This window comes from Trachinotus anak, unplaced genomic scaffold (assembly GCF_046630095.1).
Source record: "Trachinotus anak isolate AG129_WGS33_773 ecotype Australia unplaced genomic scaffold, CSIRO_AGI_Tana_v1 ptg000014l, whole genome shotgun sequence".
Classification (NCBI taxonomy): domain Eukaryota; kingdom Metazoa; phylum Chordata; class Actinopteri; order Carangiformes; family Carangidae; genus Trachinotus; species Trachinotus anak.
The window spans coordinates 15,028,930-15,056,379 of NW_027273865.1; the positions used below are offsets into that span (position 1 = coordinate 15,028,930).

General features: G+C 41.1%; 1 long non-coding RNA gene across 2 annotated transcripts; it reads left to right on the plus strand.

Moving 5' to 3' along the window:
- The first annotated feature begins 161 nt into the window (after window positions 1-161).
- On the plus strand, window positions 162-27,147 carry LOC139632259 (uncharacterized). Of its 2 annotated transcripts, none has more exons than XR_011693531.1 (3): window positions 162-1,956; window positions 24,720-24,855; window positions 26,627-27,147. It is a non-coding gene; the product is annotated as an uncharacterized lncRNA (long non-coding RNA). The 2 variants fall into 2 exon arrangements; XR_011693530.1 differs by lacking the exon at window positions 162-1,956 and adding an exon at window positions 9,099-22,634.
- Window positions 27,148-27,450: the final 303 nt, after the last annotated feature.

The following is a 27,450-nucleotide window of genomic DNA, read 5'->3' on the forward strand; positions in this document are numbered from 1 at the left end:
GTTATGTATCATGCTATTTGAAGGTAACATTGAGTGCTTTACCCGTAGCCTATCAACAGAAAATAAAATGACTGAAAGGAAATACTTCAGTGAAGTACAAGTACCTTGAATTTGTGATTAAGTACAGTACCTGAATAAATGTACTGAAGTACAGTCCACCAGTGATTTTTCCTGTCAGAGAGACCAACAAACTGCAAGCTGGAGTACATGTAGTTTGTTTACCAACTTGAAATTTACAGGTGTGTATTAGTTATAGTACGGAATTGCTGGATTACAATTGTTAATGTTGGAACCCATTGAGAGAAATCATGTAGAACAGATAATCTGATAATCTGACCAAACAGTATTTATCAGCGATTTCCTAAAACAGTCCCTTTTCAATACAGTAATGTTTTGCCTCCCTCTTGTGTACATAGGCAGCAGTGCAACAAAAAAAATAAAATTAAAAAACTCAAAGATGACACTTTTCTGTATAGACTATAAGAGGTGAACAGGACGTAAAAAAACTCCAGAAACACTGTTGTCATTACAGGAAAATCTAAATGCCTTATATGAGATGGGAATGATCTGGCCACTCTAGATTAAATTGACTTTTTTTCCAGAACCAAGGCAAACTTGGCTATTCTAAATAGCTAACACTGGCATTTTAGTAAAAATACCTGATATTTATTTACTTTTATTTAATTTTTTTAAATCTTTTTTTTTTATTATTCATATTTTGTCACATGACACTTTCCTATTTTGCTGTCATGTCATGTAGAGACACAGAGTGAGTGAATAAGCGGCCCTCTGGGATGTAACAGCTGGTAATATGAGCCATGCTGAGTGGTCGAAGTTGCACTGTTACAGTCGTGTCAATCATGGCAAGTCTACTGGAGGGAAGAAAGAATTTAATTTAAAACGTCTATCAAGATGTACAGCTGTGAGCAGCAATGTGGGGCCAAGCAGCAGGGTCGCAAGCACTCACAGCAAGTTTCTTGATTAAAGATATGACTGGATTTCTTGTTTTGGCACCTTTGCTGCCAATTTTGATTGACCCCTGATTGATGAGGGCTTTCGCAAAGCAAAAAAGCAAACAAGGTTTGCATTGAAAAGGTAGAAACACAATTAATTTTCTAAAACAAAGGAGCTAGTTATTTGTAAAAAAGCAAGAGCCGACAACCGAGCCAATTTCACCTAATGGCCAACTTGTTGAAGCTGTGTTGAAACTTTTAAATATTTTGGTACAATTCTCGATTGCCAGCTGAGCTTCTCCACAAACACAGACTATGTTTTTAAGAAATGTTCACAGCAACTCAATCTCCTCAGCAGATTGAGCTGTCTGGGTGTCAGCTCACAGATTATTGAGAGTGTCTTAACATTTCACCTCTCCGCTTGGTTTGGCCACTTAAATTGTAATTGCAAGAATAAGTTAAATAGGATAGCGTGGGAAAACCCCAACACTATCCGACCCACCTCTACACTGACAGGGTGAGGAAGAAAGCTGGGAGAACCACTGCAGACAGCTTTTCAGCCTTCAGTATTCTGAACTTAAAAACAGTGACCAATCCACAGACACGATCTGAACTGCTATTTATTTATCTACTTTAACTTATGGATTTTTTATTTACTTTTTTTTTCTCTCCAGTGATCTATGTGTTGGTGAGCCAAAGACAATTTTCCACTCTGGTGGACATTAAAGATTTATTCTATTCTATTCTATTCTGTTATCTCATGTGGCTTCTTTAATGGTGTTACCAAACAGTGAGTTGACACTTAGTTTACATTACATTACATTTACATTTAAGCTATCAACCCGAGGAGTTTACTAAGAAGTTTCCCGGTGTTGCTAATGATATTAAATATATTAACCTTGCTGGATAGAGAGGACGCGCAGTAAAAACAGCAACAAGTGCAGCCGGACACAAAAAGACGGGGACGCTTCACACCCATCACATGACTGCAGCGTCAAAAACGGTGAGTCGGAAAAACACACCGTGTGTCTGTCACTCCGTCTCTTCGCTCGCTGCTAGCTGGTGGCTAAATGTCCCTTCCTGGTTGGTGCTTGTTGTCATTAGTATATTGTTTACCTGGACACTGAAGCTGTTGTGTTACAGCATGGCTCAATCGGGAAGCGCCTGCAGGGCTTCTCTGAACTAGTTCGGTCGCCTGTGGACTGTGAGTGCAAAACCTCTGCGGGTTGCTGATGGGAATGTCCTCCTTTTTGTTTTAAGCTGAGCTGTAGCCTCTTCATTAAATAACTACAATACTGCTGGTCTCATAGGCTACGTTTGGTGGTGATAGTAAGTCCTGCAGGCTATTTGATACGTGCATTGATATTTTTAGACCTGTCAGTCTGTTCAGGGTTCATTCTTCCAGCATTCAGTAAGTTTTTATACCAAGAAGATAAATTGTGTAAGTCATGTATCTTTGATATGTGCATTTTTTTTTTTTTTTTACTATAACTAACCTGCTGTCCAAGTGTCACCAAGTTTACAAATTGAATGTTATGCATTATGCGTTGTGTTGTATTATACCACAACGGAACCAGTAGTCTGAATTTGTTAACTTGGTTGGTGTTTTTTCAGATGACCTGTCTGAATTTGCTTCTGAGCCACTCTGCCGCGATAACAAGTGCTCAGTTTGAAAGGTGATTTACCTGGCGCCTCTAAAAGAACAACTGTGCCTCCAGTCTGGCCTCTGGGGGTTTTCACTGCCACTTGACCACCTCAGGACGGGCCCTGAAAGGACACCATTTCTCTACCTAACCTACCTCCCACCCACAAATCATGGCAGTGTCATGTCAATGGGTTGTTTTTCATATGGATTCTGAGTGAAGCAGTAAATATTAATAATAGTGATCAACAATCTCTTCACACAGATCCCTTGGGCCTCATCTTGCCACTATCAAGATACATAATGGTTAGTTTAACAGATAATCATATATTTGATGGCTTAAATGTGAGGTCAAAGTCACAGGGAAAGATAAATATGATATACCAGTTTTGATCTCTGGGTGGCAGTAACACATCAGGCATTGCCTCAGATGAGCCTGTGCATTTAAGCAGAGTGAACGCCTCAGCTCCAGGAGCTCATGAGTAAACCTTTGACACAGTACAACATGTGCCTGTAAGAAATTTTGTCGCTGGCTATCTTGTCCAGGACAGTTTGCATTTGTAGGGACTGTTGTCATAATGAGAGCATGGTGGAAGTCATCACCAACAAATGTGATTATTCTCCCTGCAGGCATCTTCAGTGCAAGTGAAATGGCCACAACATGCTCAGCTAGATCATAAAAGCATTTCTATGGTGGAGACATCTGAAACAAGTTATGCTCATGTTGTCCAATGAAGCATTATCAAAATCAATCTGGTATATCATTTATGTTATGATATACAAAAGATTTGAAACACCATATTAGGCAAATAGGTTCCTAATATATACGTGTAATTCTATCACTAACAGGACCTGTATTTATGACTTGAAAGTCTGAATGAATTGATCCATCGACAGATTAATGAACACCGCTTACAGAACTGGCTGCTGTTGCTGTAATCGTACAAGGCTGTTAATTCTGTGGGCTCCACTGTAACCTCTTTGATAATAGATAGGTAGGTAGCTAGATAAAATACTTCATCAATCCCTTGGGGAAAGTCAGAATCTTTCTGCCTACAAATAAAAAACTATGAGCTTCGAGGACTTGCTGCCTCTCTGCCAGCGCATCATCCGAATAGTAGCATTTGAAACATGTTTGAATGGCACAGTTTGGATCCTTGTTCCTCAGTCTACCGAGACTCCAGTGACACAGTAGTGACTTTGGGTCACACAGTCACACACAATAGTGATTATAGCTTAATTCATTATCCTGCACAGAGTCTTGGTCTATCATAAATGGAACACAAAAAATAGTAATGGTATGAAACTCCTGTATAAGCATGGACTGAGTTCCCTGCTTCTCACCTTGTGTTTAATCCATGCCTCGAAGTTTAAAGTTGTGAGGATAGGACACCTGGAGTGCTGTGTGGAGTCATTGGGACTAAGCTAGCGGTTGATGGTCCATGAAGGCCAACTGCTCTCTTTTCTGTTAGTAGATTTGTAATTAGTAAATGAATGTGATTATTTTCTTCAATAAGTAGAACATGAGTGACATGATTGCATTCTCCAAGTAACTTGCCCAACATTGCTGCTCTGCGGTCAAATCAGGGCTCTTTAGTACCTGTATGTGCAACAAATATACTGGCCGCAAAATGTAGAAGTACTATTTGGACACATGACAAAATCTTGTGCATTCTGACAGACGTCTAGGCTCACCTCAGAGCTGCAGGCAGAGGCAGCCAGATGTGGATATAAAACAGGGAATGGAGGCAAAAGAGCACAAGTAAAGAAGACAAGTAAAGTAGTCAAGAAAGAAGTGCTGGTGTATTCATAAATGATAAATTAATCTTTTAATGCGTTAGCCAGACAGTTATGTATGTGCTGTGAGTCCAACCCTAATCCCAACTCTGTATGGCTGACAGTAAAGGTTAACTGAGAGGTGAAAGTGAAATGCAGGATATGGAAAAGAGAAAACAGAGTAGCCAAGACAGAAAAAAGGAGTGAAGAGGGTTGGTGAAATGCTGGATCTCTTCAGGCAGGGGTTGGACATAGTGCAGCTTTAGGCAGTCTATTTTTCTTGTCAAGTCCTCAGATTCAATAACAAGATTGCACTCTCCAGCATCCACAGGTTCCTCAAGACTATCTTGAGGACAGAAGAAAGAAAAAGACCATTTGAAACCGTTTGGCAAAGCCTGGCCTGCAGAAATATGATCCTGTTGCTCTCCCAGAGTGTCTAATTCTAATTTCCTCTTTCACAAGCTCACACAAAGGGAGTGTATGTCCATCTGCGGTAAGCTTCTCCAGTGGGGAAAAAAAAGAATAGTGTGTGTAGGTGTCTGGGTCTGATGCTTGCATGTGTGCTGATTGTGTGCTGAATGTGTGCGTGTGCGCGCGTGTGTGAGTGTGTGAGATGCATTGAAAGATGTGAATACGATGTGTAAGAGAGTAAGTTACTGTGTAAGATTGAGAGAGTATGGGAAATCTGAGCTTTTGCCAGGAAAGGACAAGCTGATGGTGGATATACAACCACAGAGAGAGCGTTAGATGGAGGGAGACATGCAGTGATATTAAAAAAAGTGGGTGGAGGGGCAAAAAGTGGAATGAAATGAAATAAGGACATTTGCAAATAACATATGAATAGTTGAGGTATCTGAACATATGGGTTTCCAACTGTGGAGGACAAGTGAATGTCAAGGGGAAAATCCACTGTATAGCCGAAGTAAGAGTTTTTCCTCTGAACAACTCAGGCAGTTAAGTCACTATGAATCTGAACAACCCAAACCCAGTCCAGAACCAGAGGACAAGCTGTAGTTCATCATACTTTTAACCTCGTCCATCCAAATGAACTTTGTTTCATTGTAATGCTCACAAATGCAACATGAATTTTGCTTTATCTTTCCACTCATATATCAGGGCAGCTCCAGCATTTGTGTCTTCATCATGGAGGCCGTCTTAGCTCTTGAGGTTTTGAAGAGTCTGATTCATGTACACAAACTGAGTAAGTATGTTAGTTTATCACTCCTGGCAAATCCTGGCATTGCAAAGTAGCCATCACATGCAAATGCTGTAAACAGCAGTAAGTTGATATGTCTGATGTGTCAGCTCATAAGGAGCCTGTTGTAATGCCACCCAGTTATACATGTACAGTGCAGAATTCCTTCCAAACCTCAGTTGTTTCATAAATTATACAGCAAGCAATCCTTACATCTGCACAGCGTATTTACACATACACACAGAAAGCCATACACATCTAACAGGAGGAGGTGGATTGCAAATATTTTGAGATAGCAAGCAAATAAGAGGCTAAGGAATGCAGGAAAAGCAGAATTTCCATAAATACCAAACACAAACAGACACACTTGTCTGGTGTTCCATATAATGCTGTTCAATACTTTTTTGGTAATAGCTAAAAAACATGCCCGTAACACTATTGTATAAAACTTACCAGTACCAAAAGTTTTCACTGTATGCTGTTTTTTGTTTGTTTTTTTCAGGTATATTTCTTGTGAAATGTTTGAGAGATTTTACTCCACTTTTAAGAGAAAAACCTCAAAGCAAGGCATTGAAAAGAGTAATGGTTTAGTAAAGGTGCCAAAACTCAAATACTGTATGTATTTTTTATTGGTTTCTTTGCCAATTAATTTATTATCATTATTAAGAAAATAATGACATTTAGAATGTAATTTCGCTTTCTTAGTCCAACCAACCAGAGGAGCAAAACAATTTACTGCCCTCACATTTGAGAAGCTCACTATGTTCACCTCCACATCTGCAACACGGCAATACTTGCTCTCGTGACTACTGTAATCCTCAGATTTTTCTTTCTTTAAATATCGTGTGTGTGTGTGTTTGTGTGTGTATATACTTTTTTTTTTTTTACTTGATTTTTACAAAGTCAAACAAACACGTGCAGCGTCACTCTGAGTTGAACGAAGACTCCCAGATAGGTGACATGCCCGTCTGTGTTTGTTTTGTATCCTTACTTTCTAGCTTTTCTTTGTGTTCTTTAATAAATGAATAGTTTTCGTCCTCTCTCATCCCTCTCTCCTTCACTCGCTCTGTTTCCTGCACATGTGTGTGAGCGTGCCCGTGTGTCTATTTGTGTGTTAGTGTTAGAGAAGAGTGTCTGGCGCCCGGGGTGAAATCAGGCAGATAAAAGGCAGTGATGAGGTCTGGATCCTCAGCATCCTGACAGCTGTAGATTAAATTAAAGAACTTCTGACAAATCAAACAGATTCCTCTCTCTATCGCTCCCTCTCTTTCTCTCCAACTCTCTCACTCTCGCTCTTCACCCCTAGAGCCCTCATCAGGCGTGCTGGGTGCGGAACTTGAAACAAAATGGATTTCATCTTTAAGGGCTTGGGCAGGCTTTGAAACAGCACCAGCTGCCGGGCCGACTCGTCTGTCTTTCTTTCTCTTTTGGACTCATTGGCTCGCCTTTTTTTCCAGATACTTCAACAAACTTGAGCCATATTGTGACAGATAAAGGTAGAACATCAGTACTTCAAACCCTGACAGTAATTGAGAGATGAAATAGACACATTTTCCAGGTTCTGAGAGGCCCGCTCCGATCAACGCTTCAAACGCTCCCACTCGGGATTCCAGGGAATGGCAGAGAGCGGTGCTCGGCTCCCACTGGATCTAAATGCTGCTGTAATAAGATGTTAGTACTTTCTAATGTGGTCTATTGGCAGTTAAACCCACTCTGATATGAAAATACAAGTCAAATAGGCCCACTGCTGATCCTGGTGAAGCACACACAGGCACACTCAAAAAAATAGCTGCTGCCATCGTGAAAATGTGCCTGTCATTGAAATATTGCCCCCTAATGCGCGTGACCCTCATGTGATTGCCACTCTAACATTACACAGATTAATAATGGAAGCCTAATTCAGACACATGCTGCCTCACAAAGAGAGTACCTGACACCTGTGTCAAAAAAAGTTTTTTTTTTCTTGATACTGCTTTAGCATATCGAATCTCGTGTATCAACTGTAGCTTTTATCTTTGCATAAAGCACTTTAACTGTCGTTACAACAGTTCCACATGGTTTTCCATTGACGTCTGTTAGTGACATGGATTTAAAAATGACAAATGATGTAGTTAACACTAACTTTGTACAGTAGAAGCAGGCCAGTTACAGTTTGAGGCAGATGCATTTTGCCAACGTGGATTTCACTTTGCTGCTTGTTTGATGATGAGCAAAGAAAAAGGGCCAAAATATTTAATATTGATTAATCAGTTAAATATTTTCTTAACTAGTCACATTGTTTATAAAATATCAGCACATAGCAAAAATGACCTCTCTGACTTCCTATACCCCAAGGTGTCATCTTCTGATTCCTTGTTTTATCTGACCAGCAGCCTGAAAACAGAATATATCTTGTTTCATATTTGAGAAAGAAAAGAAGCAATTCCTCATGGTTAAGAAACTGAAATCAGAGAATGCATAGCATTTTTGCTGGAAACATTATTGAAATGAAAATAGTTGCTGATAGATTTTCTGTCAGTGGATTAATCAATTAGTTGACTAATTGTTTCACCTTTACACACTATATCACAATAAATGTGGAAGCATAAAGGCAGTCCAGGGAATCAGAAGTTGAATTACTGAATTGTTTTATTAGCTCGAAGAGTTGATATAAAAAGTATTAAAAAACAGCCTAGAAATTCATTGTTTTCCTCCGACTTCTCATCAGTAATTTCCTTAGACAGGCTGAGGAGTCCACGCATGACGCTACACAAACTCCAGCGTTCACAGAAATTAGACCACAAGAATCTTCAAGAATGTTTCCTGTCACTAGAGAGCAGTATTGGGCAGCAATAAGAGGGAATATACCATATGTGTGCGTGTGTGTGTGTGTGTGCGTGCGTGCGTGCGTGTGTGTGTGTATGGTACAGAGCGAGAGAGCAAGAAAGATAGGGCGTAAAAGAGTGTGTAGGCACAAAAAGCCCAAGCTTCAGCAGCTGGCCAAACAGACTGAGCAGGGGTTCAGCTGGATCTGTGTGTATACATGTGTGTGTGTGTGTGTGTGGGAGAGAGAGAGAGAGAGAGAGAGGAGGAGTGGTGCAGACTACTGAAGAAAGGCCTTCTTCTCACCCGAGTTCTCGGCCCTGCTGCTCAAACCAACAGAATTAATAGGCTCGTTTGCCAAGAAAAACACTCTAATCAGTGGGTTTCCTCTCATTAAAAGTTAATTAGTTTGACACGAGTTTCCTGCAGAAGAAAGTATTGGCCACTTAGAACTCATTAGAGGCAAAGGAAAACATCACACTGAGGAAAGCTGGAGGAGAGGAGAGAAAGGAGGAATGGGGCACACATGCACACATTCATACGCTGTAACATACAGTTTACAGTGAAAGACTCACAATAGCTGGCACATCTGCATTACTTTGTTATTCCAAAATGTTGGTGGCATATGTAAACATGGATGCCAACTCACATATATATATATATATATATATATATTTAGACACTGACATACACATGTGTGCATACATACATATACAGTACTGTAACCTCATCTAAAATCATGCGAGTGATCTGAAGTGTCATTCTGCGATGGTGTCAGTAACAGCGAGAAGCAGCCAGCCATACATTTCCACAACATTTACACACAAACTGTGTCTGTGATCTCTGTCCTGCTTCGCTATCTAATTTCATTAAACAATACAATACATGAAACAATAATTAATACAGTTTAAAGGAGCCCAACCGACCGCTCTCAAACAAACACACACACACTCACACACACACACCTAGGCACCTACTTCACACAACAAACAGCAGCACTCAAAGCACTCAACACAGGCAACAGCAACATCTTAGTTATTGATACCATCAATACAAATGCAAGACAAATATGAAAATAAAAATTACACAATAAAACAAAGTTATAGCTTCATCCAAAGCCAAATCTTGGAAACAAAGGACAATGGTGATGTTGAGGGAGAATCATCACTATCACTACTAACAGGCAAGCTATTTTACATATTTAAAGTCTGGTTTCCTTTGATAGTTCAAGGACCGAACTCACATCATCGTGAGGTATCGTGCTATACACATGCCAGGGTATGTCTGATGGAAAGTCCTAAACTGCTAAAATATGATACCTTCTACCACATTTGTTAACAACAAACATATTCTAATGTTTAATATGTTCAATACATGTAAATACAAGCGACACGTCACATAATAAAACATTATTTGTGTCATGAAATGATTAGAGAACGTTTGTGTGGTTAAAGAGCCAAAACCGGATCAAAAGGTGAATACTTGATTTTAACACACAAACATAAATTGTTTCTTTTTTCAGTGTTGCTAGAGACAAAAAAACCCGAACAAATGGATTTCGAAAGACCTCTGCACCACAACACAATCTTGTGCCGCCATGACTATGCCAGACTGTATCTGTTCTTTACTGTAAAAGCAAAGCAGCTTCTCAGCAGTCACTTCAATATTTCAGTCGACACATTTTCTAGAGGAAATTACAAGACTCACATTGGAGACAAAAAGGACAGGAGTCATAACAGACCTGAGAGAGGTTAGTAAAGAGGGGAGGGGGGGGGGGGGGGGGCATGAAGATAGAAGAATGTCTCCTATTAAAAATTTAGAAAAGAATAATACAGGATTTTCTTCTTATACTACAAACATATCTAACACATAAGTGCTGGGAAGAATTAAAAATATTACATCTGGTGAATCCCAGTCTCCATGGTTGAATTTAGGTCCTGCCACCCCACACTGTTAAATAAAGTTAGACACATACATACGCTTACAGAGACACATCCACTCCCACACCCTGCCCCATTTCCTCCCTTGCTCCACCTCTCCACCGCTCTCCAGTCTCACTGATCTGTCCAGCCTGCTCAGACTTCCTCTTCTTAATGAATCATGAAGTTTGACTTTTACTCCTTAATAAGCAATGTTTTGCAGAGAGCGGGTGGAAAGCGCAGAGTTTGTTTTCCTTTAATTAGCCAGGCAGGTTCCTTGGGCACGGGACTGAGTGAGTGAGGGGGCCTGAGCCCACATAGCACCATCAGACGAGGAAACGCTGAGAGGCAGCCCGCGCTGCCAGGTGGCCGTAAGATGGGCGCGGGCAGAGACTGAGACGGGGCAGGAAACATAAAGGCACAGCGCTGCGAACTGAAGAACAATGATAGGAAATGTCGTGAAGAAAACACACAAGCCAGTGGTGAACGAAGGCTGAAAAGAAGGAGGGAGAGGAGTGAAAGAAAGGCGAGGAATGAGGAGAGGAAAGAAACAGCGAGTAAAGACACAAAGACAAAATTTCGAGTTAAGAGTTAAAAAGGACAGCATGTTAAGATGAAGACAGAGGATGTGGAGAAATAGAAACACTTACAAACAATGGAAAAAAGAGAGGTAGCGGTACATGCTAGACATTAGCAGTGGTGGCAAGTAACTAAGTACATTTGCTTAAGTACTGAACTTAAGCAAATGTACTTTACTTGCTACTTCATAGGTCTATTCTACTACATTTCCAAGGAAAAGATTGTCCTCTTTACTCCATTACATTTATCAAACCAGCATTTAAAACTGTGAAATTTCACAGCAGAATCATTATCAATTACTTTTATTAGAATTGTCGTGATCAGTGCATTTACTTGCAGGAATAAAGTAAATGCATACAGATTTTTTTGAGTCAAGTTCAACTTTGGTGAATCTTGACGTGCTATTTTACTCCCTTGAATCACAAGGTGTCTCCTGAGGGTCATTTAATTCTTCTCTGTCTTAGTATAAACTATCCCAGCAGTGGTTTGCAGGCAGGTATGTGACAGGATTCGATAGTACAAATGTTTTTTGAATGAACTGTCACAACTTATTGTTCCATTTGCAACCATGCTAATAAGCTTGCTAACTGTTAGTTGCTTGCTTTTTTTCTAAGTCAAACTATATTAACAGTAAGCCACTCTCACCGGCTGTGACATTAAAACGCAGCTTACATATCAGCAATCCAACAATATAATATTCTAAGGGTCCATTTTGTCCAATGAGCACTTGTGCTTCTTCTGTTATGTAGATTGTAATTGTACACTGTCTGAGTACATCCTCCACCACTGGACACCAGTGTCTTGCATATAGACACATGCTGGCATGAAAGAAAAACCAAACCAGCCTGAGATGGTAAGTGTCAACATGCTCAGCACAATGGGACAAAGATCAGCTTGGTGTCAGAACGGCTGCAGCAGTTTCTAGTGGCAAGTTAAAGCATGAAATGCCTTGAGCAGTTTGAATTGTTGCAACTGAATACACACCAGAGGAAAATAATCAGTTGTTTATTCCAGGCCCTGAGGCTATTTTTTGTACTTAAGTATTGCTGTAATCAATTCAAAGTAATCCACAGAGCTGCCTTATGATTTTATTCTCCATGCTTGTGCGTGGGCTTGTTTTATTAGCCCACTATACATGCGGGGTTTGACAGCTTTGTGGGGACCAAGATGCTGGACCTCACAAGTTTGAATGGCTGTTTTAATGTTAGACTTAGGTTTAGGGTAAGGGTTAGGAGCTAGGGAACGCATTATGTCAGTGATAGGTCCCCAAGAATGGAGTAAAACAAGGAGGAGTGTGTGCAAGTGTTTACACCATGGAGCTGTGGGATCACAGGTATTAAACTCTCATCAGAGCGAACCTTTGTTGAGTCAATATCAGAGGCTTCACCTCAGAGCCTGACCTTTCCAGCCTGTCCCTCTCTAAAAGACCACACACACAGACACACACACACTCACACACACACACCCTACGTCCCCACGATCAATCTTCCCCCGGTCACTACGACAGCAAAGCACAAAGCCAATCACATCAACACGGCTGGGATGCCACGCTCACCCTCTGACGAAATGTCACTGGAGAGGCTATGTCAGGAGAACTCGTGCCTGTTGAGTGTGTGAGAGGGTGTGAGCGCGTGTGTGTGAAAGAGAGAGTCAGGGAGAGCAGAAGATCCAAAAGAGTCTGGTTGCAGGTAAATAGAGCTGTATTTATATGTCTATTAAAGTTTAGTTCAGTGATCCACTTACACTCTGACCCTTAACTCGTTTCGCTACAGATGACAAAGTGACCTTATTACCAGCTGGTATTTCACCAACTTTTGTATTATGAAGCAACAGAGCTGAGCTTTGTCTATTGAGATCATAATGCCGTCATGTCATGTTTCAATAAAAGATGATAATGATTGGTTAAGAGACGCACAATCAAACTATAATGTACTTTCATTAAGTCACCAGGAAATCAATTTACATCCTGCAGACTGGGGTCTTACCCTGCATGGTAATGCTTCCCAGGCACTAATTAAACAATTAGTTATCCTCCCTCTTCACTGTATACTTAAAAAAAGGACTGCGGCCAATCAAATACACGATGGAGCCTGGCCAATGCTGTGTACTGTATATTATTGCCTTACCTGGGTTACATTGTGTTTCTGTGTGAAGTGGGATGCCAAGACAAGGCTTCAGAGCCCATCTGAGTCTCACGTCCTACAGACAGCCGCCTGCGTTCTCCTGCCAAGCTCACCTGGACTGCTTCACCTGTGCTTGTGACCCAGTGGTGGAGTGCAGCTCTGTATGTGTACAGCTTTTGGCTGAATCAAAGAAAAGTGGTGCGTAACACTGGTATGTAAGAAAAAGGTTAGGGCGGTGCAGGACATACACTCACAGAATGAGAGAAGCTCAACGGTGCCGAATTGTGGCTCTTTGGCGAGCTTTTGGTGCAACGCTGAACCTCTCTTTTTGTAGTGACATATAGCATAATGATCACCACAGAGTAATGTCAAACATCTAAATTAGTCTTTGTTGTTAACGTTCTAGAGGAATTTGTGAACCCAACAGAGATCAACAATGTTAATGTGTATGTATTTGCTTGTTAGATAGGATAATTGCAGTAATTAACTCAATGATAATTCAAGCCAATGTTACTGATATAGCCCTAAATAGCACAAAGTCACGAATTTGTCTTAAATACTTAGTCTCCATGCTTAGACCCTCAATTCAGAGAAGGAACATCTTCACAAAATCAACCTTTACTGGCGAGAATGAACGAGAAACCTATGAACAAACAGACCAAAAACACAATTTTTCAGGTTGCTTGCAGATGCTGCATTTACAGAGTAGACAAAAATAACAGTTAACTATGTAGAGTAATGGGTGTGTAACTGAAGCTTATATGCTTATATGAGGAGTATGGGTCAGAGTAGAGGTCAAAGCAACTTCCAGGTGCTGCCAGGTACTGGTTGGACCTGCCCTCAAAAGCAACTATTAACTGCTATGAAGAAGTACTGATTACTAGGATAACTTACTAACTTATAGTATCATAACACAAGTTTCTGGCAAGTTTTTTAAATAGTGACGGTGCTAATGAACACACAAATCCTGTATAGCTCACACCACAGGGTTCACTAAAAACTAAAAAATCTTTATAAAAGTGTTCATTTCCACATTATTTTATGTAATGTATTTCTATTGCATTATATCATTATTTGATATTTTCGGTAATACTGCCAGCTTTATGGATTTGTTTCATGTTGTGAGATTCGACTTTTAATAATAATTAAAGAAATGATCACTATCATAACAAAAAAAAAAATCTCACACTGATAAAGGACACTCAGAATCAATAATGTTGTTATATGAATTGAAAAAGAAAAGCATCACCCATCATTATTGAAACACACAGTAAGGAAAGTGTAATATGTGTAGTGAGAAAAATATTGTTAAACTAATCTGTATAAAGAGAACAGCACTCACAATTGGTTTGGTTGAGAATAGCTCTGAGGACTGTAGGATCAATGCTGGCCGGCAGCACCTACATTTCAGACACAAGAAACATTTGCATTGTTTGATTGTGGATAAACCAAGTTTAGACATAAGAGTATTAGCCCTAAGGTTCCTCCTGTGCTCTGTGTTTTTTAAATATATATTTTTTTTGTTTAGGTCAAAGTGGGGTTATATTCGGAGAGATTGATATTCTCTATATAGAGAATGAATTATATTAACCAAACAAGAGGTCACTGGCGCTGGCTAGCATGTTGGGGCTAAGGGAGTGTCTGGAGTTGAACAGTATCAGCGTAACCTCTGCTTTAACCCCACATATGAGCACTATTGATTCATTCACTTTGAAGAGGTCCTTGAAATTGTTTCGATGAGGAACTATTGTGGCAGTCTGTTGGGGCATCGAAGGCACCGGTCCAAATGAGAATGTCTCCAAGCTGGAGACAGATAGACAGACAAAATCACAAAGGCTGAGAAAAAAAAGACAGACAGACAGACAAATGAAAAAAGGGAGAAAAAGAGTAAAAGAGCTATAAAAAAAAAAACAAAAAAACAGAGAACTCCTTGTTTCAGAAACAATGACTTTCCTGCCGATAGAAAGTGATGCCTGAGCTGTTGCAATATCCATGTCTCTGACAGAACTCAGGGCGTATCAGGCTTATTGCATTACCTGAAAAAAAGGGAAAGGGTAGAAATAATCAAAAATGCATCAGAAATAATGCACTTTTCAGACTCTATCCATCATTGTTTCGGCACCCTCGATCCTTTACGAGAAGTGAGTGAGCGGAGGGAGGGGGGCGAGGCGCTTGCTCCCGCTCCAACAGCCAAAGAGAGGGATGGGTAATTAAATTGTGTGTCGCTCTCTAAGAACTAAAATGAATGAAATAGATGAATGCTATTGCATTATGCCGCAATCGTGACCTGCAGAAAACTAATGGCAGAATAATAGTTTTAGGTACTGGCTCTATTTCTCTGATGGAGACAGCCACTTGAGTGAATATGCAACCGTACTCGCAGTCAAAACGGTTTGTCCTCCACCTCGACTATGTAATGGTCTGCCTGTCTTTCTGTCTGCAGTATGAGTCTGTCTCTCAGTCTGCTGGCCTGTTTGTCTGTATGCTTACTGCTGTCTCTCCATCCATCCAGCCATCCACCCAGCTCTCTCTCCCAAGCTGTCACGCTCTGATCGACCTGGAGTCCAAAGTGGCTGAACCGATGTAGTTTTTTGTTTCTGAAGCAAGCAGCCAAACCAGTGGTCTTTTTCGCTATTCAACATGCCTCCCAGAGATGGGGGGGCCTTGCTTTGTAGTTTGTTGACTGTAAAGAGCTGGGAAAATTGTCCTGAAATCCTGAGCAAAAAGGAGTGTAAATAAAAGATCAAACCAGGCCTGTGAGCAGAACCAGCGGCCTGGTGCTCAGTGCAATAACTCACCACGTGTCACCACAGATTAGCTTGATGCGTTCAGCCGGGGTGGAGAGAGGTAGCCAGGAGCTTTTTTTCCAGCTGCTCAGTAGTACTGTACAATCACCTGAAGAGAGATACACCATATTCTGCTGTAAAGAAATGCAGCTTATTGAAGCTTTGAAGTCTTATAAGTTACTCATCGCGGATGGCTTGTCATGCAAAGATTAAAGAAACAGAGTCTGCTCACATACTGAAGGTGTTTTCAGTTTGAAGCAGGAAGGGAAGAAAGTCTGAAAATTAGTTTTTAAGCTGCAACAAATATGAGATTTGATGAATGTTGTTACATGGCTGAAAGTTCTGTAGCTTCTACCTCACTGGTACTGTTCTGAGAGTGTTTATCGGCAAAATTTGTACGGAGTTTAATGGGGAAAAAAATGCGCGATGCTCTCTACAAGATGAATTTGCTGTCCTCATGTGGCGCCTGGCCAGAAGATGGCAGCACCCAGCTATGGTTTGGCCTCCTCTGATCTCTATTGTGTCCATCGGCCGGCTCACGGATATGCTGTGTCCAATGATAGATAGAGATGTTTCGTGGCTGCGCTCAACTACACTGTGTAGGTCACTGGGCTGATTGGGGGCCTGGTCCTCTTCACTGCTCTCTACATTCAAACACGCTGAACCAGTTAACCGCAGTATTCCTGGATCAGCCCACAAATCAACAGCTGATCAACAGAATCACTCATGACACGTCCTGGCAGTGAATACTCAACATAACTTAACAAATAGCTATCTGGGGAAATGAATGAGGAAGATGCCAGCCGCCTCTGAATACACAAGTAGACAAATATACACAAACCTTTTAAATGACTGCTCAAACTTCGCAATAGCCTTGAAGTAAAAGTTGTTGGTCCTATTGTTAGATATAGACAGCCGAGGTTTATTTCTGTTTGTATATGCTGGAGGGGGTTGTAGCTCTGCTCCTGTTGGCCCTGTTATTTGATTTCCTCTTTTACAAAGGCCACAGTCAGAGCTCATGTCAAAAGAATGCATGCAATAACAAAACAAGCTTGACTGATAAATACCCTCTTTTCAGTGTGTGTGTGTGTGTGTGTGTGTGTTAAAGTGTGTGTGTGTGTGTGTGTGTGTTTCTTCAGGGCTGCGCTGTTAGTGATCTTCCTCGAGTGCGTCTGACAGAAACAGCCTTGCACACAAAACCAAAGCAGCTTGAGACTCTTCCAACCCTCTAATGATGTTTAATGATACCTATCAGTGATGGAATACACACACACACAGTTATACACACACTCACACCCTTCAAACCCCTCCAGGAGTAGCAACACCTTGCCGACTGTGGAATTACAGACAGGCAATAATCAGGTCAGCCCGCAGGTCCTCTGGGATTGGAGGTGTTCATAAACATTCCTGCTGCTCTTTTGTGTTACTTCCTGCGGTAAAACAGCGAGGCGCTCCAGTCGAGCCGACACAGGCTAGCTAGTGCGTTGGCTCGCCCCTGGGTGCACCATCCCTGTCTCTATGTGGAGGTAGACACATACACACACACACACACACACACACACACACACACCTTCTCTGGGATATTAAAACATACTCAGGCTTCATGTAGACATATCATCAGAATATTAACCACCTTATTAGCATAAAAACCCCTCCTAGTCATCTACATCTGATTTGACATTTGGCATTGAAATCAGTACCTCGACTTAAAATAATATCTAACAGCATTATACATTTCTTTTAAAGACTGAACAAATGTGTCTGTGTGTGTGCGTGTTTGCGTGTGTGTGTGAGATATTATTTGAGTTGATACTCGGAGCCAACTACCTCCTCCTCCATGTACGAACGTTCTACAAACAGAGACCAAAAGAATACAAAGGCGTGGGTTCAGTGCATGCCTTTTTTTATTTTTTTTTTTCAAGGATGTCAGCCTCTGCTTTTCAAAGATTTGACTCTTGCTCTGCAGTCAAACAAAAACCTTTTGGTAAATTGATTAGGCTCTCAAAACTTTTCAGGTTTTTGATGCAACTCAATGCGAAAAGTTCGATATTCCCCTCGCTCACACTGCAAAGTTCACAAACATGACTTTTTTGTCTCTCTTTTGTCCCGTCACTGACCTGGGGCCTGCTGCTTGAACAGGTGCAGAGGGGGCTGTTGACTTTCTCTACCAGGTCTTTTACTGTTGAGGAAAAGAGGAGGTGCTTATGTTGTGATGGCTCCAGCTGCATGTTCTATCACAGGGACTGAACTTTTTGCAAGTTGTTACGGCCGTACATGTACCATCGTTTCATTCTCTGACAGGTGAGGACACTAGTAAGATGTTCCTTCTTGGTTTAGTCTGTGCATCCCATTTGTGCCCAACTCACCTTTCTCCATATTTTACATCACTTACATTAACTCTTTTGTTGTACCTGCTGTCATTCAACCTGTCTTGTCTCCTGCTTCAGTTGGTGGTCTCCTACAACTTCCAAAAGGCCTTCTGAAAGCATCCAGTCAAGGTGTATGAGCATGCCGCATTCAGCTATGCGGTTATATGTGCAGATAGAGGGCTAAAGCAATTAAATGTTTCAAGTATAGGCAAGTGCATTTTCCATTTGAGAAGAATTTAAAGTGAGGAATGTGCAACATTCTGATCTTTTGAGGGTATTGTCACTGAAGAAATTGATATTTCTGCCTCTTTTTGATCATTTACCTGCAAGACTGGTGTTTAAGCCAGATTCTGATGTGTAATGTTGATGTTTTAGTGTCATTTAAACAAACAACCTTTATTAGTGGGAAGGAAAACAGGCCACCACGAAACCACATAATGGACAGAGAAACACAAAAGGTGGAGTTTTTCTTTAACACTACAAAATATTCCACTTTCCTTTAGTTTCCTCATTCTTCCTGTCCTTCATCCAACCAGTTTTAACCCCCTCTCTTTGCCCTGGCTGACCTGTTCTTCCCTGTAACAGGCCGACTCAGATCCAAATACTGTCCAGACCTTGAGAGCAGCTCGGCTCTTGGTCTCAGTGTCAGCATGTCTCCAGCAGAGCTATGTAAACAGCTCAGCCACAGCACAGGGCACACTGTCAGAGCCTGATTACCCCACAACAGCCCCCAATCAAATGGAAATATGAAATAAATCACAAGTGAATAGCTCTGCTTCGAGGGTTGGCAAGGGTTTGTTGTTGTGGCCAAATCTCAGGGTCAGGTTTAATGCATCAAAATAAACAAGTCAGACCAGCTTTGTTTGTTGTGCGCACCAGACGACATAAGAAATGTTTTGTCTTTTGCTGTTTTGATGATGGAGCTGAGGGAGGAGACGTGTGGAAGCCGAATGACGAAGAGGCAGTGGTGGAAGAAGTATTCAATTACTTTACATACGTAAACGTAGCAATACCACAATATACAAATACTCCATTACAAATAAAAATCATATTTTCAAAGTTCTCTATCACCAAGATTAAGCTAATGTTTCAAAAGGAGGACTCCTGTCATGTTACTATTATATTATTGTATCTCATACACTACTATAAGATGTAATAATATAATTTGATAATATATATGTTATTGGATTATTATAACTAATAAATGTTGTGGCAAAATTGTTAGCAAAGAAGGTGAAAGCAGCATTTTAATGTAGCTGGTAGAGAATCTTTTATATACTTTAAGGCACTTAAATGTGCTGTGTAATAATGCATACTATTTTCTTTATAGTGATTGTCCAGGAGGTTTAAAATAATTAATACAGCTGTCAGATAAATGCAGACAAGGAAAAGAAAATAATTTTTGCCATATAGTGAAATACAAGGTATAAAGTAGCACAAAGTGGGGATATCCAACTAAAGTACTACCTCAGAATTATACCTAAGTACCATACTTGAGCAAATGCACTTTGTTACTTTCCACCATTGTGAAGAGGAAATTAAAAAAGTAGAAAGAAAGAGACACAATGAAAAAAGGGGAGGAAAAAAAGGAGAAAAGGAAGAAAGAAAGTCCGTGTGAAAGTACAAAACAGCGAGCCAAATGAGTAGGATTAGGGCCTAAATCTGATATTGCCTACTGTCTGTGTGGGACTGAGGCAGTGGTTGTGGTGTTAACATGATGCTGTAAGTGTGATAGCCCTGTAATAGCATGTCATTAAACTGTTATGGTTACACAGCTCAGTGCAACAGAACAGTGGGTGTACAACCTTGAACAAGGCAAGGCTCTTCAAGCTTCAGCCCAGCAACAATCTATAGGGCAGAGGGGAGTGTGTATGTGTGCATGTGTGTGCCTCATCACAGTGCCCAGTCTGATTTGTGTATTCAACATTACAGTTTAAATAAGCACAGAGTCCTTGTGCCACTTTTCAAGTATTTGATCAAAATCCAATATATCTAAGTTGAGCAGAGCTATGGCCTGCTACCCAAAGAAAATACACTGACAAACCGTGTTTCAGCTTCGAGCCTTTACACAGAAATGAAAGCACGAGAGAAGGAAAGAGATGTTGGCGATTGTAAAAAGGGGAATTTCTGATTTGCCCGTGCACAATTTTTTTTTTGTGGGTTATTTTTTTGCTGTAGCTGAATGTTTACTGTCATGACTCAAACCGCTTTTATTATTTTACCTCAAATGACCACTGAAAACATGAAGACACACACAAATTGTTGACTGAACCTAGTATGTATAACAAAAGTCTAGCATCCTGATTTGAAGAGTGTTTATAGAGCATGACCTTGCGGGCCGCGTTCTCATCTCAGTCCAAATGTGGTTACACCTCTCTTCCTCTGTGCCAGCATCTGTCTCTTTCTGACTACTTCTCCCCTCGCCACAGCTGGGTTACAAACCCTTAAAAAAAAACATCTAAATTAAAAATCTCTGTCCTGACCAATGTTATTACAATCTTTAACATGCCAGTAAACACTGATGAAGGCGAGCAGTAATGTGACCTGCATGTGGATTTATGCAGGCCTGTAAAGGCTGGCTAGCTGCTGGGTGGGTCGGTTGGTGGTGCGGGGAGACTGGGCTGTTGTCAGCCTCAACACTGGCCCTCTGATCTCTTTCTTTCTCTCTCTCTCTCTCCTCTGCTAACAAGCCCTTTCATTTCCTTTCGGAAAATCTGTTCTTCATAATATCACACACACAGAGCTGGAGTGGGAAAGTGGGAAGACGCCAAGGAGAGGCAGAGGGAGTAAAATTTAGGAAATTTTCCAGACAAAAAGACTTGATTCCTACCATATTTCCATTCCATGTGGATGTGGCTCGCTTCCAATGAGGAGGACTGGCTGTGTGTGTTGGTTAAAGATATAATTGAAGGTTCACTCTCTGGCTGTTGATGGAGTGCTACTAAACAGTACAGGCAAAGATGGGATTATACATACAGAAGCTCCACAGTATGGATGAGCTCTGTGCTGCACCACCAGAACCACAAGGCACAGAAAGAAGAATGAATGACTGAAACATCATGTGCTCAAATAAAAACTTACAGGATGATATCTGACTGGGTTAGACTGAAAATACCATCCATTGTCATCACAGTACTGTGGTATTTTTTTGTAAAGGTGGGTCTTAAAATTCTGGCAAGGGCAGCTAAAATATTAAAGAGAACACTGATTTTTATCTACTGAATATATTTTAAATTCAACAGGTCCTAATAATTAAACAGGTGTTGTGTCTTTCATAACTTCCACATCTTCCACAACAACTCAAATGACTGCCAGAAGTGATTCATTAAAGCATTTTCTGATCTGTCACCTCTGTGGTTAATGTGTGGTTTAGCCGAGTCAATTAAAACTTCCTGGTCAAGGTTGAGGGAATATTGTGGTCATGGTTAAAAGAAACCAGTGCTTACAGTTGGTAGGAGACAGGATGCAAATTGTGGCCTCTGATGTCATTGTCTCATTTATTGTTGACCCATCTACTTGTTCAGAAATCCCCACTAAGGGGTTTTATGGCAGCATAACCATGTCACACAACTTCCACCTTTGCTTCTGAGAGAGGACGGTCATTATTTGCACACACAAGCGGCTGCTTGTAGTAAAAACATGAATCTAAGTTTTAAAGCATTCATAATTTATTTTTTAGGATTTCTAGGGTAGTAGAACACACACGCCATAATAAGTAATGTCACTGAATTAAGTTGTTGTGGCAAACATGCTAGCAAAGAATAGCCTATTTAAATGTTTAGCAGACACCGAGCTACATTAGCATCCATTTGGAGTCATATTTATGTCCACCTGATATATGTAGGCTCAATATTTACTTTCTTTTATCTCCATTTGGGGCTCCACCAACTCCTAAGGGAAATACTCTGCTACCTAGCTTCTTAATGCTACATCATGTTCATCAGCTAGCTGCTAGCTTTGCTGTTTGGTGGTGGGCCTGTAGCATATAGCAGGTTTATCACAGCTTTTTGTTTACTAAAACAGCTGCCTGCTGCTGCTGAACACAACACTGATGAATGAAAGCCACATAGAGCTGAGGGGACCTGCAAAGTCTTGCGTTAAGGTTCTGTAGGTTTGTCACTATGACCAACTTCTTTCACATTATACTTAATCACGTGATCCATTTTTAATATAGAAACATAGATTAGTTCAGCTTTTAACATTTATTAAACAACGCGGACAGGTAACTGCATGTCTGCTTGGCTTGTTTGGTACTTTAGGGAGAAAAAGACTCGAAGAAGAGATTATACCCGCTGAAAGAAGGAGGTAGGATTAACGATAAGATGAATGACAAGCTTTGTGATGGCAGGAGGCAGCAGTAACTCAGTATAGAGACTAGCATTCAGCTTGACCCTCACTGATCTCTGCTGTCTATAGCACTCAGAACCAAAGAAAGCTGATTCACTTTCAAAAAACACATCACTTGTCAAAAGGAGCTGTCAGACACTAAGGTAGGAAGGCACTTCAATTAGAAGATACAAAAGTAAGCCTGTTATCCTGGATGTGACATTTCTGTTGATCTGGCATTTTTCTCCAAAAAGAGCAAGGAGACAAGAGAGACTAAAAGAGAAAAGGAAACAGAGAAAGAGGGGAGAGAGAGTAAGGCTCTACAGAAAGGGGTTACAAGAACATACTAAATAGTTTTTGTATGTTTTGCATATTTAAACCTGGGGTATAACCCATTACCTACAGCTTACCTATACTGTGCTTTACAAACCGTTACAGCAGCATGAACTGCTACCATATTTTCAAAGCAAAGATTACCTTGTTTGACTTCATGCCAGTGGAGTATGAATATCAACTTAAAAATACTTAAAATCTCCTCAAATAGTTAATCCATCACAGTGACTTTACAGAATACTGGTATTTGATTTTCAAAATGATGTTATCAGCACATGGTGCATGCGCTCAGACACTCACGATTAGGGATGTAGCAGAATAGATAATAATTATGAAGATGTAGAGGGTGGTTCTTGGATTATAAATAGTTGAAAATTATTCAAATCTCAGAAATCGGAGTTTCCCCAAAGGCACCTGTTGTCAGGAGAGAGTTGTATGCCAGTTTGATGAAAAAAAAAAAAGTTTAGCGTTCAATGTGAAGGACGACCTATTTCAATCAAGTCTCACGTCCGTAAGTTGATTTCCATGCCATACTGAAATGAATGGAAATCAGTGGCTGCACAGATGGTAGTAGATCAATGTAAATGAATGGCGTGTTTTGAAAAATGGTCATCAGTTAATGTAATATACATATATATGATGCGAATTATTGGGCTCCCACATTGTAGTCATCTACTGTATACAATAGAACTGAAGGAACCATTGAAGGAAAAGAGCAAATCCAGCCATTAGAAGAGAAAAATCTATGAATTCATATTGTTCAAGCACATTTACTCTTTTTTCTTTCCTATTTCTCTTGTGCATACCCCCTGTCTCCAAACATCTTTATTTATAGTTTATAGTTTTTCATTGGTATTTATTGGTATTGGTATGGCTTTTATGTTGTGTATGCTTTTATGCTTTTGATTGCATTGTTTCAGTTGAAGCACTTTTAATTTCATTGCACTGCTCATACAATGACAATAAAGGCATTCTATTCTATTCTATTCTATTCTATTCTATTCTATTCTATCTTCCTAACCTCTTCTTCTCTTCCTGTTACCTACTTTCATTTCCTCTACTCTCCTCCTCTTATATGTAGTTTTTCATTGCCTACTATTTTATCTGAGCTTTTCTCCTGTCTTTGTTTTTTATTCCACCTGTTCCTTTTTTCCTTCTCTCTCCTCTCTCCTCTCCTCTCCTCTCCTCTCCTCTCCTCTCCTCTCTTCCCTTGAGTTCTGTGTCGAGAGCACAACAGTAGAATTTGTTTTGCTGCCTCTCATCAGATTAGTGTTGATTTTTCTGCCGCCAAGCCGCAGTTCAGCAGAGTGGATGAACTTCTTTAACTGTTTATCAGAGGCGCATTTACACTGCACCACTCGGCGGCCCCACGGTTTGTTACCTGCCATTTACTATGAAATAAAAATCGATGAATGCTGAAATGTGATTTTATGACCCGCCATTATTGAGACCAATGATGATTTCCTGCGTAACAGGATGTGGAATGTCAGTCCCACTGGTGTGCTGTTTTAACAGTGGAAAGCTGTATTATAAAGCACTGGTGTAGCAACAGTAGTTTTCAGATTTGCTGGGATAACTGTGCTTGACATTTGTATCTAGCACATTTGTATCAATGGTGCAAAAGTTTTTTGGTCTCACGGTGGTTGTCTGGATCGATAGGTAGCAAGTCAAAGTTCAGTATCAGATCACACTATCTGTTTTTGCTGTTTGAATCAAACATCCCATAGTGACTGTGCTGTGGTCCTTACTCCTCTCAAACTCTGTCATTTACCAAACTACAAGGGGTTCTGGGTTGCCACCAATAAAAACAGTAGTTAATTTGAAGCCTCTCCACTCAAGTGGAGTTGTGCGCCAGACAATGATGACACAGTGTCCTGTCAGAGCAGTAATGACTGAGATTTACACTCTATTATTAGAGCTGGGCCCCTGTGAGCTGCCCTCGGAGACCCCTTCCTCTCTCATCCAAATCCAGCAAGAGAGAGGACAGAGACAGAGCACAGATCACAGCTAATGCACTGAATCACCAACCACAGGATAACATGCTGATAAGAGGTAAAATTACAGTGTTTGCATAAGTGTGTGTGGGTCTCTGAGTCTGTGTCTTTATCCCTCCTGTACTTCCAAGGAGCTCAGAGTAAAACGCCAGATTACAAGATGTAACTCACAAAACGCCTTCGTCACTGCTTCTCATAAGAGACCATGTGGGAGTGTGCAAAAATATCCGCAGACAAGGTGACCTAGTGTGCATGTTAACCCCTTAAACTGCTGTGAACCACTCATAACACTCCTGGCAACTCTGTAACTGGACAAGAGGAGGGGAGTAAAGAGGAGTGAGGGAGCAGGATTTAGTCAGCACAGTGCTCCAACATTGTCATTTATAATGCTCCTACTCTTGACCCACCTGTGTCTGTGCTCAACATGAAAATACTCACCAGGTTAGCATCTGATCATCACCATTTCTTAGCCTAAAATCATACTAGCAAGCATTAAGAGGCTAGATAAGATCAGAGGCCTAAGTAAGATGACACACTACACACACTGACTGGCAAACAGACACAAAGGCAGGAAGATACACTGCTGAATTTCCCATCTGTCATGCATTATCGTGCATGTTTGCACGCGCGCGCGTGCGCACACACACACACACATATACACACACAGACTCGTGCCCTCGCCCTCAAAGAGTTGTAAGCTCCGGGGACGGGGGGGGGGGGGGGTGCTGCTGCCAAAGGAGGAACAAAAGGGAGGCAAAAGGATGGGCAAAAAGGAAGACAGAGGGGAGAGCTGGGTGCGAGGAGGAGAGGAAAAGGGTCCACTATCTCGGCAGGCGGTTCAGAGCTGCCTGGCAATGTCACCATGTCATCGCCATGGGAACACAGAGCCTGCAGACTCTTTTGGACTAATAGGCAGTTGTCAAGGCAATGATAAGATAAATGCTGCGTTTGATGGAAACATAGAGCGATGGGCCTGATAGGCACCAAGAAGCCCAAACAATCAGCAGAGAGCTGCGGAGAGGGGAGAACCAGAGGGGAGGAGGTGTGGGGGGTGCAGAGCATGAGGCAGAGAGTGAGCGAGATAGAGGTGGTAGAGAGAGGCTGAGGGGAGAAACAGAGGATGGACTCCCACCGGACGGGCAACGTCAAACCTCTCTCTCCCTCTCTGTCTCTGCCGGGGTCTCTCTTTGTCTGCTGGGCCTGTTGGCTTTTTCTCTTGATTTCTTGCCTCATTCCCCTTCTTGCTATGTGACCCGCACACTAACACTTGACTGTAGAAACAATCTAAACCTGCTGCTATGTGGGTGATATGTTCATAGACACACACACACACACACACACACACACGTGTAGAGGGGAGGGGGTATGTGCTTATCTAATGCTGAGGATTGAATTCAGTTAGCCCCAGTGGGATTGGGTTAGGAGATGTCAGAAAGATAGATGGGCATCATGCTACAACACCCCAGCCCCTCTACACCCCTCAAATTGTTTTGCATGTGTGTGTGTTTATCATACATGTATGTGTTCACATAACACATCACAACACACACATCACATCTGTCTACGTGTGAATCCAAAACATTTTACAGGTCATATTTGTTTTACTATACAAACAAAACAAAAACAACATATCATATTATTTAAAAAGTAGGTGCAATATGATATCTTTTTCATATGGAATATGCACATTACTGTATATTAGATTGCAGTTAGTATCTGAAACAGTGTTAATGTACATACTGTGTAATGCTGGATTGGTACTTGTCACACTGGTCGCCCATACCAAGATTACATGTAGCACTACTAAGGATGGTGACTTTTTCTCCCAGGCCAACCTGGATGATTGATGTATCCTGGGACTGTAGTAGCTGTCGAGCGCGTCTCACTGATCTTTGTCCTGGAGGAGAGTCCGTCTGTTTGCCCCAAGGATGTCCCCTCCTGATGAAAACTAAAGGCACTTCCAGCTGTAATCTAATGTTTGATCAAAGAGAGAAGAGAAGAGAAGAGAAGAGAAGAGAAGAGAAGAGAAAAACATGACACCACAGCAGTTAACTATATGTCTCAGTGTAAATGTGTGTGCATTTAAGCATTAAAGCGCTTAAACCTCCAGCCTTTGGCATCTGATTGGGTTCTCCTGTCAGTGTTGTGGTCATGTATTGATTTGCCAACAGTCGTACAACAACACAGTCTGACTTCTCTTTCTCGGTTTTCTTTGCACTTCTGTTTCGCATGCTTGCATACACTCACACACACACAGACACAGACACAGACACACACATACAGCAGAGTCATCTGATCCTGATCTAACAAGTCATTTCAACTCTTTATGAGATCACAATTCAAGTTCAAATGCTCTGGAGCATATAAAAGCTTTACAATGTAGACATAGATTATGTGTTTCTTCTGTCTGTCTTTGTCACTCAAAAGCATGCATACACACCCAAATAGACACACACTACCTATATGGGTGTGTATAGCCCGTATGATCTTTTCTCCAGAGAGTCTGATAGAGTCTGATGCCCTGCAGTAATGGCTAGCCATACCTGGCCATAGCTGCCTTCACATGGCCTCAGGCAACTGCTTAGCAATTCCACTCTGAATACAATGGGCTGCAGGCAGGCACACACACACACACACACACACAGACACACAG